The sequence below is a fragment of the Triturus cristatus genome, chromosome 12, assembly GCF_964204655.1.
Source record: "Triturus cristatus chromosome 12, aTriCri1.1, whole genome shotgun sequence".
In the NCBI taxonomy this organism is placed as follows: domain Eukaryota; kingdom Metazoa; phylum Chordata; class Amphibia; order Caudata; family Salamandridae; genus Triturus; species Triturus cristatus.
This window is the reverse complement of record NC_140595.1, coordinates 330,569,744-330,592,019: the sequence shown is the minus strand read 5'-3', so window position 1 is coordinate 330,592,019 and position 22,276 is coordinate 330,569,744. Positions and strand designations below refer to the sequence as shown.

The 22,276-nt window shown below is 41.0% G+C and overlaps 1 long non-coding RNA gene across 4 annotated transcripts in view; it reads right to left on the bottom strand.

Annotated features, from left to right (window-relative positions):
- The window catches only part of LOC146775975 (uncharacterized), a 1,152,826-nt gene that overhangs the window by 462,124 nt on the left and 668,426 nt on the right, over positions 1-22,276 (bottom strand). For all 4 annotated transcript variants that reach the window (XR_014971952.1, XR_014971951.1, XR_014971954.1 and 1 more), the window contains exon 5: positions 6,882-7,012. This is a non-coding gene — a long non-coding RNA (uncharacterized LOC146775975). The remainder of the gene's footprint in view (positions 1-6,881; positions 7,013-22,276) is intronic.

The following is a 22,276-nucleotide window of genomic DNA, read 5'->3' as shown; positions in this document are numbered from 1 at the left end:
CTTTGTTGATTAGAACCTGCAATGAAAATCATGAATTGTAAGATGTATGTTGTTTTTAAACTCTTTACCGTCTGCCATTACAACTTTTCTATGGATTGTCATCTTTTAACTGTACTGTTTAAATAAATCATGTCTTTTTTCTATTGCTACACTGGCATGTATGAAGTCTATCTCGAATCTTTGTTTCTTTTATGGTATTTTACCAAAATAAAGAGTTTGACTGATGGTGCGGACTGAAGGATGAAGAAAAGCCAGTTTCTCCATGGGCTGGACTTCATGCTCTGATCTCCCAGAACACCATCTCACTGAAGAGGGTTGGGTGTTTACCAGTAATACCATCTCCAGTCACAAACTACGCAACAGTATACACAGTTCTAAAAGATTTCCAAAATGTGCATGCTCAGTTTGAAGGCCAGCCTATCCTGCCAATTTTCTGCGATGAAGGTGTTTCCCATTTGGTGCTGACCTTTTTCTGAGCAATCCAGTAGAATATGATTATTTTTATTCAATGATGGGTGTTTTCCACATGACAAACGTTGTGTTGCAATATGCAGGAAGTTATGTCAGTGGATGTGGCATAGACGATGCACTTATTGAGGCTGAAATCTTTGGAGGCAAAACTGTCTAGTCAATATTAAGCGGAACTCATTATGTTAGTTCGTTACAAGGTACATCGTATCGAGGCTATAGATTGTGTTGGAATGCTTTCTGAAACAAGAATGACAAATTCGGTTTTGCATATCTTATCTCAGAAGTGAACAAGGCATAGGGTGCACTTCATTCAAAAGACATAATGCAAAGTCAGACAATGTTCAATACACAGTTCAAAATCAGAAAACTTAGTTTGTAGTGCTTTTTTAAAAAATGTGAAGAAAAATTAGAACTTTGCAACTACTGGGGAAATGTTTTACACATGATAGCTCCAGTGAAACTGTGGTACATCCTGATAGGGAAGGTGAGTGGGAACTGAAAGTGAAGGGGAAACAACCCTAACAACACGGGCATCACATCTCGATGCCATTACAACGCAGTCGTTACAACGACCGCGTTGTAACCACGCAATGCCATTACTACGCAAGTCGTTACATCGACTTGCGGTAGATGGCGTGCTAACATTAGAAATAGTGTAATTTACTATTCCAACATCTTCCCTACTGTTACGTAGGTTGGAGTTGGAACAGTACGTTATAAATTTCTAATGTCAGCGCGCCATCTACTGCAAGTCGATGTAACTACTTGTGTAGTAATGGAATTGCGTGGTTATAACGCTGTGGTTGTAACAACCGTGTTGTAATGGCACGCAGAGTAATGGCTCGTGATGTAACGACTCATATTCCACGTGAAGACTCTGGAGTCACTGATTACTGTGTTTCACGAATTTGATGGCATAAACTACCTGAGATATGGGTCCTGGTATTTGGCAAGAGTGAATAAGCTAGAGGTGGAAAAACCATACCTCAACAGAAAATTAATCCAAAAACATTTTGTGGTGAAAAACAGAGAGGGGAAGTTCAAGGCTGTGGCTCCAAATATGAAACTAGAACAGACAATCCCGGGATCACAGAAAAGCTCCAAGGTAAAAGTTGGTCAGACACAAAGTGAATATGTTGCTCAATGGCAGCTAATTTATCATGAAGTCCTTTCTATTTGCAATGTTTTCAGAGATGACAAATTCAAATTTAATGGACCACCATGAAACTGTCCCTTACCACAAACTAGTGGGAAAGGGAGGGAAACATTTTAGTAAACATGTTGACAGCATTCTTCATTTCATGCAGCAGCAAGGAAACCCCTTTTAAATCACTGAGCCTTTCGTGACCAAACGATATGTGGATAACAATATAAAGATACGTCTACTGGATGTCCTGGAACATGGATTGGAACTATAGGCAGAACTGAAGCAAGAGACATTAGTTCTGAAAGGGAAAAAGTGGTTTCATCTAACCAGACAGGTTACAAAAAAGAACTTTCACAAGCACATAGAGAGATGGATGTAGCAAAAAATCGGCTTGAATTTATTAAGGGCATTATGTTGCATAATCTTTCAACAAATGCAATATTAATGGAGATGCTGCAACCAAACCAGTGAAGCACAAACTCGCACAAGAGCACCAAAAAACTTTCACTTGAAGAATTAAAAGTGTCCTTATTGAAAACTACTGTTGTTGTGGACTATATGTCAAAATTGCAAATTGTCAAAATGTAGTCCATGCAAACTTCTGAAAGGTCGTTCAGACTGTTCCACAGATATCAAAGTCAGTGTGCGTCTTGCAAGAACTGCTCATTGTCTTTGACAGTTATCTTGAACTATCTGTCAAAGGATGTGAGAGAATAAGAAGAATTTCTACAAGTAGAACAAATGACTTATCCTGCATCAAACATTCAACACCTATACCTGTGCAACTTGATACATTTTAGTCATCAACTTCAAACAAGATGATAGAGAAAGATGCATGTGAACTTGGTTGGGAAGATATTGATGGGGTACTAAAACCTACAAAATTTCTAAAGCCTCTACCCACAGAACTTACATGTACATGTGATTGCAAAACCTGTGCTACAAAACGACGTCCCTGTCGATATGCTTTTCTCAAATGTTCAACATTCTGCAAATGTAACTCGAGCTATTGCCGAAACAAATAAATAAGGTGAACTATGAAAATGTGTGTAAAACTGGAATGAAAAACATTTTATTTCATATTCAGATCATAAACATTGTTTGGTGTATACAGAAAAGGATTAAAAACCATTATTATTTGTTTCATTTTATATATAGCTCTTCTTCCTCTATTACAGCCTCCATTTTAGAAAATGGTGGAAGGGTTGCTCTGACGAGTTATTTTCTGTCTCTATAAGACTACTGGACACCAAAATGAAGGATATAGGTCTCATGGTTACTGAAATATTATATCATCACTGCAACACATCGGCCATTTTTAAAAATTTAGTCCAGATAAATTTGGTAGTTAAATTGAATGTACTTCAGACGTGGATTTAGAGACGCCTTATGGCAGTACGATAGTTCTGTTCTATGTTGGATCACGGAATTCCTTGCCCATCACCTTTTCCCGTTTTTCTTTGAGGCCTCCGGGGGTCTGCCGCACCAACATCATTCAGTGACCTGTACAGCCAAGTCACCAGGTGGCGAGCTGACCCCAGCAGCAACTGGAGTACCACTTGTTTCAGGGGTTCCTCCTCGCTTCTGTTCCGTAAGCCCCTGAATAACCTCACTAGGGCTTCGTATGTCAAGAACTGGAACGGAGGTAGTCCATTCTATGCCGCCATCTCTTCCAGGGATCACTAGCAGGTTTAATGTACAATTAACATGACTGCATCTTAGTTCTGTTGTTCTCATGTTATCAAGCTGATCCTTGGGAATTAATTTTGACCATCTAGTCAGATTTCTCTGCTCTCTCGTTCATACTTTACAATATATTTAAACAAAACCTGTCCAAATAAATACTGCATAAAATGTGAGGCTCCTTCAGTTGCTAATGCTAAGCCAATAATTAAACTGTTAAATTGTCAGAGATTTCATCAGTGCAAAGGAACAAATCCTTGTCCAACACAAGCCTCTAAAACAGTGGGTGTGTCCGTCACTGAGCTGAAGTACAGCTCCTGAGAATACAGGGAGAAGAATGGTAGGTGAGAGGCACAAGTGAGATGGAGCCAATTTTGAATACAGCATGCACTTTTCCCAACAGAGTGTGTAGGAGCTGGAAACCTACTGTGGAGGTACAGGCCGGGATTAAGTAAAGGCTGGCATTCTAGAACACCCATCACAAAGAGAAGCATACCCCTCCGCAGGATGAGTGGAGATGTTCTGTGAACACACTCGACAACATCCTTTAAATCCAGCATGTAAGTGGGACCATCTAACCCAACATTACATTTCTGCAGACAACAATACGAAAAGAGAATCTATAACACCTATGTGTTCATGGTCGGTTATGATGTGAGGACTAAGAAGCATAGCAGACATTCATTCAGGTCATATGGCTTTAGCAGCTGCAAATATTTTGTATGGGTATGTCAGTATTTACAAACAATGAGAATCTGCTGATGGATTCGCTACAGGATTTATGTAAAACAGCAAGTACTACCAATTGGATGCTAGTTGAATTTAAAAAGAAAATCAAGAGTCATGGCTGCAAATAAAAATGAGATATAATGATCATAGGAACTTATAATCTCAACATATGCCAGGATGTAAAAGATATAAGAAAAAAAACCTACATGGGCTTTAGAAATAACTAGTAGACCTACAAGTGAGAACAGACTTTGTTCTCTGCTAAATTGAGACTATAACACTGCTTAAAAGCATACATATTTAGCCAGATGGAAGCAGAATAACAATCCTATATAAAGTTCAAAAAGGGCCAATGTCTGGACGATCAGACAAGGTGTGAGATGTCAACACAGCACTACAACATAAGTAAGTAGGACCTCCCCTACTGAAATATTAATACAGAACTCAAACAGGAGCATTCATCAGTTCCTCATCAGCAGTAAAAAACAAGCCTTAATGAAAAATGGTAGAGATTTTCACATGAAAATGCAAATGCATTTGTTGAGCCTGGCTAGTTTAGCACTAATTGGCCCAGAATACCTCCACAATCTCCTCGTTGTAAGTGCTCAATCAAACCTCAGCTATACTGACACAAAAGTTTGGTATAAAGCAGTTTAGTATATATAATCATCAAACCCTAGTGAGATTCAGTTGATCATTCATTTCAATAAGTGTTCAATTCTGTGTGCTCAAAAAGTTGGACTATGGCAATGTGTTTTATGATGATGTTCCACTCACTGAATAAATGTTTAGTGAGCAATTATTGCAATATTTGTGGGGCATGTTTTATGCAAGACATTTCTGTTTGAAAGCGAGTTGTTTCATTTTGCAGGTTTCATGTTTCATGAACCTATGGCCAACTACGGTTTAATATACTCCATTTTCCAAAGCAGAGTGAGAAATTCGTTTTTAACATGCTTAGGACAGAACCCTTTGGGACATTTAACATTTCCAAGTTCTCAATGAATTAAACCATATTCCAACTTGTGATTTAAAGTTTTGTAAAGGGGGAATGTTTTCTGACAACTTTCTACTATTGATATATAAAACTAAGAAAAACACTGCCTTTGCTGTACAGCAGAAAGATACATTATGTAAAGTTACAACTAACACAAAGGAGTGAGCAATGCTTAAGCAGCTAGGCCATGCCCACTCCTAAGCAATTTAAGTGGGAACCTGTGAATATTCTTTCAGACAAAACCACTTTCAGTTAATTGAACTTGATGAACTTTGTGGAGTTGCAAATGCCTTGCTGTCTAGCTCAACTCCACCGCGGCTTCCTTTCCAGCTAGAACAGCTATTGGTACCTCCTTGCTTTCACTACTAGCAGTAACTACAGTCTTGCATGAGGAACTACGACAACAAATTGAGAATCGTGCTGTGTTCGATGATGTAGTCTGTTACAGAGAATAGGTGTGGACACTTTTGAGCTACTAAGCCAAAACCCATCCAAACTCAGAACGTATAATCTATCCATAAGAGAGAATATTAACCTTTTAAAGTCGCCAAACCCAATGCGTCAGTGGCTGATCAAACAGAAGCCTTTGTTTCAGAAATGATGAAGTAGAATATAACTACAAACATAACATTATTTTAAGGCTTAGTAATGATAAAACACACTAATACGGTTGTACTGAGGTAACACATGAAGTAATAATTCCCCGAAAAAAACACTAACATGAATAGAGACTTAAACTTAAAGCTCACTAGGATGTTGTGGAGATGTACCTGAAGGTTGAATTTTGCGGAGGCATTGATGATGCAGCTGGAATGGGGTGTCAAGGAGCATGCTAGGAACAGCTGCTCCTGCTTTTCCTATAGCTGGAGGTTACCGTTGTGACAAGTTGTGTTCTTGCAATTAAAGAAAGTAAAGAATATACTCTGGAGTGTGCGTGATTACTACAGATTTTGGTGAAGTGGATCTGCGCAGGGAGCAGAGATGAAGTAACCTCCACCCCTGGAAAAGCGCTAATTACAGAAAGTTGATACAGTGCTAAATGAATGCTATGCTGTTCGCGTTTACAAAAAATGTAAGTTACATTATTTTTTATCCAAGGCTGCATGCCTGCTGGCTGACTGGAGGTGTATCTCTTCATCTCTTAAACAAATGATGGGCCAAGCGCTGATGTGCATCAGTGAATTTGGAACAGGAACTTCATGAATATGGATATTGATATCATGAATATGGGCAGAATCTAAATTTGAAGGCAGGAGGTGTGTCTGGGGGAAGTGCGGTGAACATTGACTAAAACAAGAATGAATTTGGACTCATTGTAGATCATGTTGAGTGGTGCAGTGTACGTAGCAGCTGGAAGCATTTTGGCCAGAGTGCTTCCTTAGCCTGTGGTTTTGTTGCGAGTGGCAGGAAGGCTCTATTGCTAGGAGCCTAACTGGCTCATGGCAGGCCGAGAGCTTCCCCAGCTTGTGGCCTTGTTGCACATAGCAGAGAGCCTCTGTTGCAAGGAGGCCTGACTGCTCTTGGCAGCCCAAGCACTTCCTCAGCTCATGGCCTTGCACCAGTAAAGAATTTGTTACAGTCTCGGTGAAGCCACCAATTGTGTAAAGGGCCTGATTTTATCAGCAGAAACTCATTTGCAGGATTAAGTTGTGTCTCCAGAGCCCCAAAGTGCAATGCCAGAGTATACAGAACTGTGGCGTAACCAAAAGGATACACGCAACGTATTGAATTGGTTTACCACATTCCCCAACTTATTATATGGGGCGCAGCATCAATTTTCTTAATGACCCCGTATTAATGACTGCCACATTTTTAAGCCTAATCCCTCAAGTGCGTTGGCAATTTTCAACTCACCATTTTTCTCCTGCCATCATCTTCTGAGCGTCTTTCACAACGCAGGTGGTATCGAAGAAAAGGTATCTAACAGAGAAGGCGGACTTCATCTTTGACTGGTGCAGGAAATAGTGGAAGGACTTGTCTTCTGGCTGTAAGAGCAATTGAAAGACAACTGTGTTAAAAGAAAGACCACAAACCGATACAACTTTCCAATGTTATTATTTTAAATAATTATTTTAGATATTTATTTTAATGTGTTATTCCAATTGGTTATATTGGTCTGTTAATTTAGCATTTTGTAGTAGTTTTGTTTGTTTGTTGGTTCCGTTGCAGGTATGGAGGAACAGTACACGGCAGCACCGCCTAGTTTTTTTTTACTAGTACCTGGGAAGCCAACTATCCCTTGGAAAAGGTGGAAAACATGTTTTCTACATATAGGTTGGCCATAGGTGGAGACAAGTATGGTCCTGTGAGAAAACAAGCCATTCTACTACATCATTTAAGCGGTTGAAGGGAGGAGGCTTTACGATGATCTTCCAGAGGTTTCGCTGCGCATGGGCAGACCATAAACCTATATGAGATGTCACTGTAAATGTTGGAGAAGCATTTCACACCCAAAATGAGCATAGTTTTCGAGAGAGAATTGTCTTTGCTGTGTGCAGGGACATGAGGACATAATGAGTTATGGTGCTGCATTTCGAGGGTTGGCAGTAACCTGTAAGTTTCAGAATCTAATTGACTACTTATTCAGTGATTAATTTCCATACAAATCGCAAGCTGTAGGGAGCACACTGCTGAATGGATGAAGGAGACTGAGAAGGGTAAACATTATACGGAGAGTTTGGAAAAAGAAACTGCAGTAGAGATAAAGGAGGTCAAGCTAAAGAAAACCATCAAGCTTGTCAGCCCTGATAGTGTTAAATCTGAGGAAAGGAGGAGTAAAACGTGCTAACGATGTGGATGTCCTGGACACAGTGCCTCTAGTTTTGGTTGTGGAGCAAGAAATATGACATGTAAGTCTTGTGAGAGTAAAGGACATCTGGTGAAAGTTTGAAGGTCAAAGGGGAGAATGTAAAGTACTGCGCAAAAACAGTGGAAGATCTGAGTGAGGTTTAGGAGGAAATAATATGAACTGTATATGATATTGAGGATTCCATTGAACAGGAAAGTGACAGCACTAGTAGTAGGGGTTTGAAGGAGGAGAGTTCAGGAAAGTTGGAGAAGCCTCATTGTAATGTCACATTGGGAACTGTGCAGGTTAAGGTAATGATGGACTCAGGGAGTGTGTTTACTTTGATCTCCAAGGAGACCTATGACTATGACCTTAAAGCACAGATCAGAGACTTACAATAAGCTGATGTAAAATAAGTGGGATCAATATGATAGGAATGGAATGGATGGATATTTTTCTTTTTTAAGCAGAATGGGGTGCACGGTATAGTGTACGTGACCGATGAGGGGTCGAACCATTTGGGGTGGCATCCAAGGGATTTGAACATTATGTTTGATTCAAATGCTGAGGAACGAGTTTTGACAGCTGAACTGGTGTTTACTGACAGGTGTGCCAAAGAAATTTACGCATAGAATAATTTTGAAAAAGAGAATTACATCTACTGTGCATAAGGTGAGACCTACAACATTCTTTATGAGGGAGCCACGTCAGAAAGAAGTGAATAAATTGGCAGGAGAAAACATTTATAGAGCCGATCGAGGCTCCGAATGGCTTGCACCCATTGTTGTGACCCGAAAGGAAGAAAATAAGATCGCCTTTTTTATCGACCTGATAGATCGCAACAAAAACATATGGTTGGATAGACAACCCTTTCCTAAAATTGCATAAATGTTGAGTTTTATCGGGGCTGGCAAGGTGTTTAGTGTTTTGGATATGTTGGCGGCATACCACCAGGTAAAAATTGCATCCGGAATCCTGACCTTTGACTTAATTCGTCACACCTCTGAGGGCATATTGTTATTGAAGGATGCCATTATGTTTGGCATCAGTCTCTGCAGTTTTTCAAAGGATGAAGCAAAATATTTTCCAGGGAATGCATAAGGTATTGGGTTTCCTAGATGACATTGCGGTGTTTGGGGGAGTCTCTGGCAGAGCATGAAGAGTTTTTCAAAGACGTGCTGCGGAGAATTGGAGATCATGGTTTTGAACCATAAAAAACTGAGTAGTGTCATTTAAGAAGAGAGCAAGTAAACTATTTGGGACATGAGATATCTGCATGAGGAATAAGACCAAAGAGGAGCATTATGAAGGCAGTTGAGGATGCTCTGCAACCCAGTAACAAAGAACAATTGAAGTCATTCCTGGGTCTTGCAGAATACTTTTCCAAATATGTATCTAATTTTGCTGATGTAGTGGAATCCATAATAGTATTATAGAAAAAAACGGTGCGGTGTTTCAGTGGGGAATGGAAAGTAACACTACATTCGACAAAATCAAGTGGTCTCTTGCACATGCTCCGACATAGGGTCACTTTGATGTTGGTAGAAGAACAATTGTAACAACAGATGACACTAGTGTGGGTCTTGGTGCGGTGTTGACGGTGGATAATGAAGAGAGGATTATTGGATTTGCATCATTACGGCTACAGGGAGCAGAAAAATCGTACTGTGCTACTGAGAAAAAGGCATTGGCTTGTTGTTGGGGGATGAACCATTAAAATATTACTTGTGGGTATTGCCTTTTGTACTGAAAATGGACCATAAACCTTTTTGCATATTTTCAAATTTGGTAGGGGTTTGGAAGGTAGCATAAAACAGCGAGTTTCCAGGAAGATGATGACTGTGATAAATTTTAACTTTTTGATAGAATATGCCAGACATGTAAGAGTCAACTGTTTGTCATGCATGCCTGTGGAAGAGGATGGAGATATTTATTTTGCATTCGAGAATGAGTTTAAGACAATCTCTGTTGAAGGAGAACTTGCTCAGGGACAAAAAGAGTGGGAGGATACATTAGTTAGAGAAAAGGAATATAAGGAATTGAGAGAGCAGATGGTTGTCTTAAGTGAGAGTTTGAGACAGTATTTGGTGGTGAAGGATGAATTGAATATCCAGGGAAAGAAGATTTTGAGGTGTAGTTGCGTAGCTCCACCCAAGGTGTTGAGGGCAAGGTTAGTGAAAATAGAACACGAGGGACATTTGGGGAGGAACATGATAAAGAGGATGTTGAGACAGTATTTTTGGTGGCCAGGAATGGACAGAAAAGTGGAGGTGGCGATAAGTGATTGGTATGCAGTGACACGGTCAAAGTGGTCAGACAGCAATCTTTAGGGTGCATGGAACTTCTGGCTCGACCATGGGAAAAACAGCAGGGGACTTTTTGGGTCCTGTAGAGAGGTTAGGTATTAGAGATTTTTTTTGTTAGTCCTGGTGGTTTACCACAGCAGATGGTTTGTGGTCAGGTCCATGTAACAAATTACGACTAAGGGGTCGATTCCGATGTCATTCGGAAGGGCTCCGAATCGTATTTGGTTAGCGGAATCCGATCCGGGATCCTTGTTTCCGACAGAATCATACACATACTTCCCAACGACTGATTACGATGCCTGGAAACCGTTTAGGCTGTCCGAATCGGTTCCGAAAGGCATTCGGACAGGTCTATGGACTCGGTTTGCAAGCGAGTACGATCACCAATTCAGATAGCTGTTCCGATTTGGTTTCTCCAGAACTGATCGGCTGCTGAAATTGGTCTTTGGGGGCCCATAGCAGGCCCCCCTTCACCCGGGGCCTTCCGAATGGGGACCCTCCTTTTCAACCATGCACATTCTTGCAGGAACCATGGGGTGCCCGGTACAAGGTTTTCCACAGCCACCCCTTTCTTCAATGGGAGTCTGTGTTCTCATTCGGAACAGAGGCTCCCATTGAAGTCAATAGGAGTCCAGCCGAATCGTATCCGGATACATCCAAATCACTCAGTCGGACTCTCCCGATCCTAGTCATCCAGTAAGCATTCCGGAACCGATTCGGTAGGAATGCTTGCCGAAAGACATCGGAATCCACCCCTTAGAATGCTATTGAGTTTCTAATAGAGGGGTTTTTGGAAGAAGGGATACCAAAAGTCTTAGTTCTGGATAATGGCATTCAACTGGTGTCCACGGCCATGACAGAATTTCTTGCAAAATTGGGCATCAGACATGATAGAGTGGCATCATTCTGGCCGCAGGCCAACGGACTGGTGAAGAGCTTGAATATCATCCTTATGGACAATATTCTGTTGCTTTTAGCGAATGGACTGGTGTGGAAGGATGAGTTGAGTAAGATGATGTGGGCTCATAGAGTGACACATAATTTGATGACAGGTGTGTCCCGATTTATTGCTTTTAAAGGCAGGTAACCTGCAACAGAAGAATCTCCCATTTGGTTGCATGTGAAGTTACACAGAATGATGTAGCGACGCCAAAAACTTTGCACATCTTAAGCCACACAAATACATTTTGGGAAGTCAATATAAACAGCAAAGAAAATCTGAATTGGTGCTTTCCTGGTAGAGACACCCTGCCACCTAGGGTGTGACAGCCAAAACCAAGGAGGCGCTGGTTGGCATGCAAATATCAAAAGAAAATGCCGAAGCACACACTGAAGTCCAAACACATAATATACATTCAAATGAAAAAATCTTCTTTTGGAAAGTTGAGGTTGTATTGCATGTGATTTATTCTTTCCACAGTTATTCACAATCTTTGCTCAGGACGTTATCTCCAGTACAAACAGGCAATTTCATTAAAAGGACTTTCTCAAAGCTGCAAAATCATAAATTCAATGTCTTAAACAATTACCTAGGGTTTATAAAAAACTGTAGTGAGACCGTCACCAACAAAAGACATAAAACACACCAACGTATCATCAAAAGCTAGCTATTAAGAGTCAGAAAATAGATTTATAGAGAAAGGTGCAACATCCCTGCCTCCATACATATAGTGCAAGTAGAAAGTAACAAAACTGGCGATTATAAGTATGACGTCCAGAATAACCAACTAAAGTTCCATAGACCACCATTTTGAAGACTGTACCTGAAAAAGATATTGGCAAGCAGCAGTGATGGTAATCATCACATAGGCAGATAGCGCCTCAGTGTAATATAAGAACATGGATTTTAAAAACAATCTCACATAGTCATGAAGCAAAGCTGCAGAACAAATTCAGAATGAACAGAATGCTGCAAACTACTGCACAACGGGTAAAAAGCCAGAAATCACCAATTCCGCGCACCTAGAGATTGCTGTGAAAAAGAGGATAGTGGCACTATGTAGCAAGCAAGGCGGTAGGTAGTACCAACTTGCATAAAATATGTAGACCAGTGGAGACAAGTCAAACCTAGGGGCACAGCTTTATATGTTATTGCAGTTCTAGCGGTGATGGCTTTTTTTAAAGTGTAATCTGCCTGTAGGAAATTTCAATTTCTCCATGATCCTATTAATCTGAGAATCAAGTGCACTGTTCAGGGTAATGTGGGATAGTTTTTATGCTTTCTTACTGGCCTGAGCCAATGAGAAAGTTTTCCTGTTTGACTCCACTTGTGGAAATCGAAAAACATTGCTGTTAGCATGAGCTGAAGCCATCTTGTTTGCAGCATCCATTTTGTTAGCCTTGTGATTCTGCCGTCTTCACTGTTGCCTGCCTTTCTATTCTGCTTGAGTCATCACCTTTAGTTGACTCCTTCTATTCAAAGCTCAAAAAGACCTGTAGCTGCAAGAATGCACCTGTTTGAGAAAGTAACTGTCTATTATATCCTACTGATGTAAGCAGCTCTGTTCCCCCTCCCACTTTGCTGACTAAGTGATTACTCATCCACCCATGTCTGGCTGTAACTATTCCTGTGTATGCTTGTACCTTCTATTTGTAACTACATGCTTACCAGTGCAGAAAACACAGTATATAAGCACCATGGTCTGTGTATTCAAGCCACTACCTCCTGGAACACTTGAGGGTGTTGTATGGACGTGGTCTCACTCATGAGCGAATAAACTTGTTATTTAGAATTCCAGCTTCAGTGCCAATCTCTACTTTGTTAGTCTAAGGACCCGTGGGACTCCTGCACCATTGTGCCCCTTAAAAAGGCACATTTCCACAGTTTGGCGCCCAACTCGTAGGGTTCATTGGAGACGTGGCCGCCCGAAGAAGTGGTCTTGACGGAGGAATGGAATCTCACTGAGGAGACGTCCTGCATGAGGAGACCCTTGTCTTTGCAGACCGAAGTGACATTTCCGGTTTTCCCGATTTGACCCTCCAGGTGGTGGCCGGTCCCAACTGAGATATCCTTTGGTGCCAGTTCTGCAGCGACCATTAGGTCACCAAGAGATTGGCAGTTGGAGGTTGGAGACTTTTGTTTGGTAAGGTCGCTAAAGCGGCAAGCTTGATTTTGGATTTGCTTTGCCAAGATTCTGGTTTTGTTTGTTTGTTTATCTTTTGCAATAGATGAAGGCAGGTAATATGGGTAATTTTCTCCTTATGAAATTTGTTTGAATGGGTATACTTGGAAGAACATGCCTGCATTTAGTAAAATTCGTAAGTGGTGATACGGAGCGATCTTGAGTGTTCCACCAGGCCAATTGGTAATTCGGTCTCTTCTTGTAAAGGCTTGGGGGTTTTACCCTATCTTGTTTTGGATGGGTCTGCGGACCCCTGTAAAAGGCAAGCCTTCTGGAATAAGTATGATTTGGTAAAGACACAGAGTGTTTGCGAACACTCTGCCAGACCAACTGGTAATTCGGCGTATTTTGGAAAAGTTCTGGGGCTAGAGCCTGTCTTCTTGAACATGGAACAGTCTTTGGGCTGTTTACTTGTCTTGGTGAAGTCTCTGGACTGCTTTTGAGAGCTCTTTTGTTTGTAAATATGATTTACAATTGGTTTGGTTTGAGTGCAGTCTGTGGGCTGCCTTTTGTTTTTGTCCTGGTGTTGATTTGTGGTTTGATTGTGTGTGTGAGTGTCTATGAGGTTTGTGGACTGACACCGGTGGTGATGCTTGTGAAGTACTTGTTTGAGTGAGTAGCGACAGTGCTCTTTGTGTAGGGATGGCTTGCCTCAGCAAACTGTGTTGTGTGTTATGAGTGTGTGGCCCCATCTTGAAAATGTCTAGAATGAGCTCAATTTGGTTTGTTGTCGTCATTGTGTTCTGCAGATGCCATTGGAAGAATTACACTTTAAATTTTGAAGAATGAATAAATATTAATACATAAATAAAAATATGGTTTGATCAGAAATACTAGTAACAATGTACATTCGTTTTGACATAGGAAAAGTGCAACTTCTGAAAAATGTAGAGAAGAATGCACGTTTAAATTAAACAGTGCTGTTTACTTCTGTGCTTAAAAAGAAACATATTTTAAAAGTGCATGTAGGAATGTGCTCTCCCCCTCTATGAAAAAGAAGGAGGGTTTGTTTCTGGCAGGCTTGCTCTGGCACTTCGACCTTGGAAGACATTCCGAAGGAGGGGGCCAGAGCGTAGAGAGAGAGGGGAGGCTCTGCTTATTATTTTTGGCAAAAGACCAGGCAGGTTCTATGAAGCCATAAGAGAGAAGGAGGGGCAGCAGCGTCTGTGGGCCATGGGCAGCTTCAAACACAGAGAGTAGCTCTGCCATGCATACAGAATAATGGTTTCAATTTAAGGTTGTTGTGCTAGGGCCAGATGAGGAGGCAATAAAATAAAGTTTGCATTAATGCGCCATCATGTTAAACAGCACAATAGCTAAAGGAATTGGTAGTTGGTCATTGGATTAATGTTAGCTCAATGTGCTTGTACAGCAAAATTTACAAAGTGGTACAGTCCAATAGTTTTGGACATGGCCTCCTTGGTGTGGTTCCCCTAGTTATTTACCTCCTACAAGTCTGTTCGTACCCAGCTGCCAAAGGGGGTAAGTACTGTTGACAGGAGGTCACCTGCTTAGGTTACCTACTTTCGAAGGGGGGTAGGAGACTAGCTCCTGGGCAAATTAAGGGTAAGCAGCATTAAGTAACACACTGTGTTTTTTGTTGGTTTTTGTGCTTGATATATGTATTATTGTGTCCTTTTTTCTTTGTTTATTTGCCTATTATGTGCATTATTGTGAGCTATTCTGCGTGGAAAGTACGCAGGGCAGCTTGTTGTTGTGTACTCACTCTCTCTCGAGCCTGCCTGAGCTGTCTAGGAATGGCCATGAGACAATCGGTTGGGCTCGCTTTAGTCATTCATGTCACAGGATGCTGTGAATATGTTCTTGAATAAATAGAGACAAAGCACCTCACAAGTGCACGTCTAATTGGCTATTAAGTAATACTGTTTGAACAAATTGTTAGAATTAACAAAGTGAATAAATAAATATGCCATGTTACTACCCCTCCTTTCTGTAAACTGATGAAATTGGAATTGGATAAGGATGAAAGGATGGGTAGAATAGACTGATGTTCCCTTATTTGACCTAGGGGAACTATATGTTGGTGGTTTTTGTTCCAAATTCCCAGGTGGCAACACCATTATTGTTTATGTTATTACAGCACTACATAAGTCGCAGAGGCATCACGAGTCCCTCATCAGTTAGTCTATGTAATCGAGCTAACAGCCCTTGCTAGAGCTGGTGAATAGGTATCTCCCCTGAATATGATATTACATGGCCCGGATCGTGAAAAGTATGATGTATATGGTTCACAATACTAGGAAAGATGCCCTTAGCACACATTTTTAAGAACACAATGTTCTTTTGCTTGTTTTCTTGTCTGCCACAAACAAGTTCTGCTGGAAAATTAATGTACCGACTAGGTTATGTTTAATTTATCAGTTATTCATGTAATATAGATCTCTGTTACATTCACAGTTTTAGAGTTTCCCGCTACACCTATATTATGAGAGCATGGTCATAAGCGCAAAACATGGTTGTTCTTATGCAAGGAAAATGTGTCTGCAGTTTTGCACAATAGTGAAGGTTCACAAAGTAGAAGCTGTATTGTGATTTCTATGACTTATTAAGTACAAGTTTGTTAAAAAGAATAGTTGTTTTGAAATTCCCTTTTTTTTTGGGTTCTTCAGATGAATAATATAGGGGCGTTTCTGAGATTGAATATCCTCTTTTGATTGATTATTTGTATGTTGTGTCTAAAGATTTCTGTTCTGTTCACTAACAGATATCTGCTGCTCTACAACCATTGCCAGAGGGGCCAGCATATCAGATCCAACCAGGGGACTAAGCGCAAGTCTAATTTGGAGCCGAGGTGAAGGGACCCAACACAGGTGTTGCTGGCCACTATAACAGCGGTGAAGGTGGAAGGCCGGAAGAAACGTGCACCCCTACCACTGTCGGATAATTCTTGGGTGAAAGACAGGGTCACAAATCAGGACGGAGAGCTGATTCCTCGCTTTATTCCTTTTTTGTGATGCCTAGCTAAGAGATGCACAGACCGATAACAAGAGCAAGGAGGTTTTGCCTGAGGGGGACCCCTCTGAAACAAGGGTTGCTTCAGATACTCTAGTTTCTGTGCATCAGGCCTCTGAGACCCGGACACCAAGTGAATGCAAGTCTGCACATTTGTTTGTTGATAAGGAGGTGCCTGGGCACATTAGGTACAATCTGCAGCCCAGACGAAAGAGCAGTGTGCCAGCTGGGCAACACAGGGGTTAGGGAAGGATTAGAGTTTAGGGTACAGGTGCTGTGTCTCTGGTGCCTGTTAAATTAGAGTGAAAAATACTGGTGCACTGCCTGAGACACTGGACAGGCTCATTGAGGGTGATTGCCCTAACCTTGAAAGAAAGACTTTTTCCTTAAGCCTGGGCAGCAATTGTTTTTTGGGTTGCAAGTTGTGCAGCTCCACCATGGGAGAGTTAATACTTGATGAAAGATAAGAGCCTGCCTGTGAGGCTCAGACGGACACAGGGCGAAGACTCCCCTCTGGCTGGCAGTTGTACAGTGGCTTCAATTCCCCAAGTATGTCTTTTGTTTATTAGCAATGTACCCCTTTGCTCGTCCCATTTTTGAGGAGGAGCAGCCCTTTGCAGCTCCTCGTCCCAATTCCCATGGCCCCGTTTGGTCCTCCTGGCCCCCCACCCCCAAAAACAAGATTGTTTTTGTGACAATTATTGTACTTGCTTTAATATTCGTATTTGGAATACCGTTTTTTCTGCAAGAAAAATATCTTGTGCACACTTTGATAAGTAGTACTCCGCCCCCCCTGAACATATCATTGGCACTCTAGTCCTCATAAAGAAGAACACAGGAAGGTAGAACAAGATAAGTTTTTATTTAGACATTGTATCAGACATGTGCTATTGGTTATTTCTAGACTGCATAAGATAACCACTGAAATCCATCAGGATTCAGGGACATGGACTTTGACTGGATGGCTATGCACTATGTTTACTGAATGGGGCTGGAAAGTATGGTCTGCCCTATGTACAATTTTGCTATTCTTTTTTTACTGGTTGCCTATGTATTCAATGTGGCCCAATGCTCTTTACCCTGTGTATTTCTGCCTGTACCTCATAAATACCGACTAAACAAAATGCCAAGAATATAAATGCCCCCCTAGCAATGGATCTGGAAATTGATGAATTTATGAGAAAAGATGTGCTGGATAACTTCCATGCTCCTTTCAAATCATAGAGATGTCTTCAGCTAATGCTAAAAGGGCCGTCTGTGGAAATCGAAAATAATTGCTGTTAGCATGAGCTGAAGCCCTCTTGTTTGCAGTATCCATTTTGTTAGCCTTGTGATTCTGCCGTCTTCACTGTTGCCTGCCTTTTATTCTGCTTGAGTCATCAGCTTTAGTTAATTCCTTCTATTCTAAGCTCAAGCAATGTATGAGCTCAGAAAGGCCTGTAGCTGCTAGTATGCACCTGTTTGAGAAAGTAACTGTTTATCATATACTACTGATTTAAGCAGTTCTGTTCCCCCTCCCACATTGCTGACTAAGTGATTACTCATCTGCCCATGTCTGGCTATAACTATTCCTGTGTATGCTTGTACCTTCTGTTTGTGACTACATGCTTACCAGTGCAGAAAACACAGTATATAAGCACCATGGTCTGTGTATTCCAGCCACTACCTCCTGGAACACTTGAGGGTATTGTATGGACGTGGTCTCACTCATGAGTGAATAAACTTGTTATTTTGAATTCCAGTTTCAGTGCCAATCTCTACTTTGTTAGTCTAAGGAACTGTGGACAGAGAAGGATGACCCCTGCACCGGTGTGCCACTTAAAAAGGCACATTTCCACACACTGATCTTTTTTCTCGCCTCGTTTAGTGTACCTTTTCGATAGACTCTGGTCATGAATCTGCCTTCCAACTTCTGCAGTTTTGTCATAAAAATGGAATCTGAGCTGCAATTGCATATGATCCTCGTCATTTCACCATAGGGAATTGCTTTTATTTGAGAAAGAGGCTGTGAACTGGTCGCATGCAGTACTGCACTGCAATCAGTGGGTTTTCTAAATTGTTTAGAGAATATCCAGTTTCTCTCTCTATACAGGGTGACATCCAGGTAGTCAATGCTGATAGTTCTATGTTTGTAGGTAAACCTGATGTTAAAGGTATTGTTATTGAAGTGCTGCCTGAAATGAGTTGGTGAATGTGTATCTCCAGACCAGAACATGAGTGCATCATTTATATACCGCCCCCAGTATATTATGTGTTCTATCAGTAAGGGAGGGAGTAGGTTCCAAATATGTTTTATTTCCAAAAACCCCATATAGAGGTTTGTAAATTATTGGGAAAACTTGGCCCCCATTGCCCGTGGGTTTGAACATTCTCCATTATGAATGAAAACATTATAGTTCAAGACAGTCGTGATCAAGCCAATTAACATTTCAGAATGTTCTAGTATAGTGGAGTCCCTAGTGTCCATAAAGTACTGAAAGGCAGCAATCCCTTAACGTTTGAGGATGATGGTATAGGTCTTACTTGTGCAAATTGGCAGTCTTTAAAAAGAGGTATAATGTGACGATCATTATAAAAACTACAAAAAAACATAGAGTGCATCAAGTCTCGGTCTGAAAAGTCATCACAAGAACAGGGTTTTAAAGCTCTTACCTTAGCAAAACCCTGTGGTACTGTAAGGAGCCAGTGAATGTAATTGAACCTGAATCTTGATAAAAGAAAACAATGATGCAAAATATTGATAAAAGCCCAAAAAGATTTGACTAAAATTCCAGGGCTTATTATCATGTAAAGTCTAACTGTTGGTTTGGCGAGTTCAGTTGTTTCCCTTTCCAGCCTTCTCTTGGTTAAAAATTAACTTTTAATGGCTTTCACCTCCCCGAGGTGTAGTGGTCTTGGTTGCTTGAAAAGCTTGGGGCGCCCCATTGCCTTGAGCTGTGGTAAAACATAACTTAGCCAGGGAATGTCTGCAAACCTATCTAACTTCATGCATTCCTCTAAAATAGTTTGATTTAAGCAGGGCTTGGGCCTAGATCAGAATTTAGCCACCATATTAACGGGGCACTGCAATACAATCTGTAATAAAACCTTGCTTTAAATCTTTATGCACCATTAATGCAGAGATACTCGGTGGAGCAGCTAAAAGTTTCCTTGAAAATTTATTCTCTGCCCATTTCAGATCCTTTAATTCCTTATAGCCCCAAATCTCACTACCATATATTGTCATGGGGATACATTTCTCATTGTAAACTTTCAATAATGGCAATAGGGGTTTCCTCCCTAATCTTCTAGCAAAGTCCAGCGTTGCCTCTGCAGCTCTCGCTAGAGTGTTTTTCTTCAATGCTCGTTGAGTCACCCATGATCCCTTTTCATCAAATAGTACACCCAAATCTGGATATGTAGCAACATTGGACAACTCCCCACCTTTGCATAAAAGTGCCCGCTTCTCACACCTCGTCTTACCCGATGACGTTATATGAGATTTTGTAAAATGAACAGAGAGGTCCAATGAGACCATAAAATCGATAAAAGTATTTACAAAACGTTTTAACCTACTTGATGTCTTGGCAAGTAACACTGCATCGTCATCATATAAAAGGGCAGGGATAGACTTTAAACCAACTCTCGGATTCTCCTTGCTTGTATCGGATAATCTGTCCCCTAGGTTATTGATATAAAGTGTAAATAAAACCAGAGCCAGGATACAACCCTGTCTCACTCCCCTCCTAACCTACCATGGTTTGGTTAGGGACCCATTTTTATTACATCTAGATGGGGCAGTTGGATTTAAATGAGACCAGTGTAAGAAGGACACCAAATCTACATCCATGCCCATCTCTAGCAATAAAGGCCATAGTTTTGATCTGTTCACTCTGTCGAAGGCGGACGTTAAGTCCATAAATGCCATGAACATGTGGCCTTTCTTGGCAAGGGTGTATTTACTAGTCAACATAAGTAGATTCATCCATTGGTACACTGTTCCTGTGCCTTTTCTAAAAACCAAATTGCAAATTGCAAATCCGACAGCACGTTTTTTTGTACTAACCAATTGCTTAAACAATCTAAGATTACCTTACCCATTATTTTTGCTGCTGAATCTAATCACAAGATCGGGCGGTAGCATGCTGGGTTGTCTCTGGCGCCCTTTTTAAAAATAGGTAAGATCACTGCAGAGGACCATGAGTTGTGGAAATCTCAAATAATTTCTGTCAGCATAAGCTGAAACCATCTTGTTTGTGGCATCCATTTTGTCAGCTATGTAATTCTTCCATCCTCTGCTGCTCGTCTTTTTCCCTGCCTGTGCTGTCTATTTTAGTTAACTTCCTGACTCAGCTAAAAGCAATATGCATGCTAAAGAGTTTGTAGCTGCCAGAAGACCTGGTCTCAGACTCAAGTGTCAATCTCTTAGTGCTGCCATAAGCACTCCTGCTCCCACTCCCACTAAGTGTTTTCCCATTTGCCCATGTTTGTCGGTAGTTATTCCTATGTAGACCTGTACCTTTGATGGAGCATGTAGTGCAAAATTTTGTATACCTCCTCTATTCTGCATGAAAATACTAATTAAATATTCTATTAACTATAATATTATTAAACGAGTTTGCATGCTTATTAACCAACATTTTTAACATTCGAATTACACGTGGGATTTGCATTTGCATGGCTAAAATAACCTGTATAACTAAAATCTGTACGCATATTAACAGTAGTATATGTGGTAAATAGAATACTGCATGATATATGTTGCTTTTCTAATGTTGCCCAAGAGGAGGACTGAAAAGGTGAATATAATGGCTTTAAATGTTGCTATACGCTAGATAAATACAAGCACATAGAGGGATTAGTAAGGGGTTAACATTAGATTCATTATTTCTATGTATTAATTACTCTTTTGTGTTTGTTTCGCTTAAGTTAGCATTTGGGCCTAAATCCAAGATGGCTGCTGACCCCACATGACGAAGTGGCCACTGTTCCACGAGGTGCGAAGTGAGCTGCGCAGGCGCGAGAAATCTCCTGAACCTCATCACGACCTTTGTTCTCCATGTACCCGAACAAGGACAGAGTGGGACATCAGCCAAGACCAGAGAACAATCAACCTTACAATAAACCGGAACAAGCCGACTTTTGGACATACTCATGACCTCACCCCTCAAACTGAACTGAAAACTTAAAACTGACATTGGACGATCTCAACCAGCCAATCATGACTGTCCTAAAATATTATATTGTATCTTCTTGATTTCATTGTATTATAAAAGAAGTAGTAGAATAGAGAGGGAGCGTTCGTTTCGCTCTTACTTTTGGGTCACGTCGCTTTACGTTGCCTTGCTTCGTTTTGCGCGTTCTCCTGAATTCTTGAAGGTCCGGATGCTGCCCGATCATCTGATGACTGCAAACTTTTCCTAAATCCATGGGCAATGATAGATGCTTGCACGTCTCTGGTCCTTTGCCGATCTTTGGGACCGCAACGTCCCGAGCTAAGAACTTTGAGCTTTGGCTTGCTTTCGGACGATTTATGACAAAATTATGCAGAGCCAATGAATTAGAGGACTCCAAATAGCCAGATTAGGTAAATATGATGTTCTGCAATTTACTCAAAATTTGATATAAACTTTCTAAACTTTGACGAGACAAATACGATTTCAAATCATTATGAAATATTAGATAAAATTATTGATTAATGTGTTTTAGCTGGTTCTAAATCACCATCAACCAATCCAACTAATTTGGTCCGATCGACCGAAGTGGGAGGAGTGCCTTGATGTTTTGCAATTAAGGATCTGTAGGCGAAAGGGCGTTAATGTATATTTTGTAAATGACTTTTCCTTCCCGATAGGTTATAAGGTGTTCCCCTCACATGTCCGGCGCTTGAATCACTCATCCCTCCTGTGTGTGCAGAACGGTGTGGAAGTAACATGTGAGTGTTGGTGTTATGGGCCCCACCAATTACTGCATGTGTGAATGAGTTAGTGTGATGTCGGGTCTATGACGCAGGGAGGATACCGGTACGGGTTGTTTCCCCGTTACTAGGGTTTCTGCGCTGGATCAGTTTTTCTGGTAGCA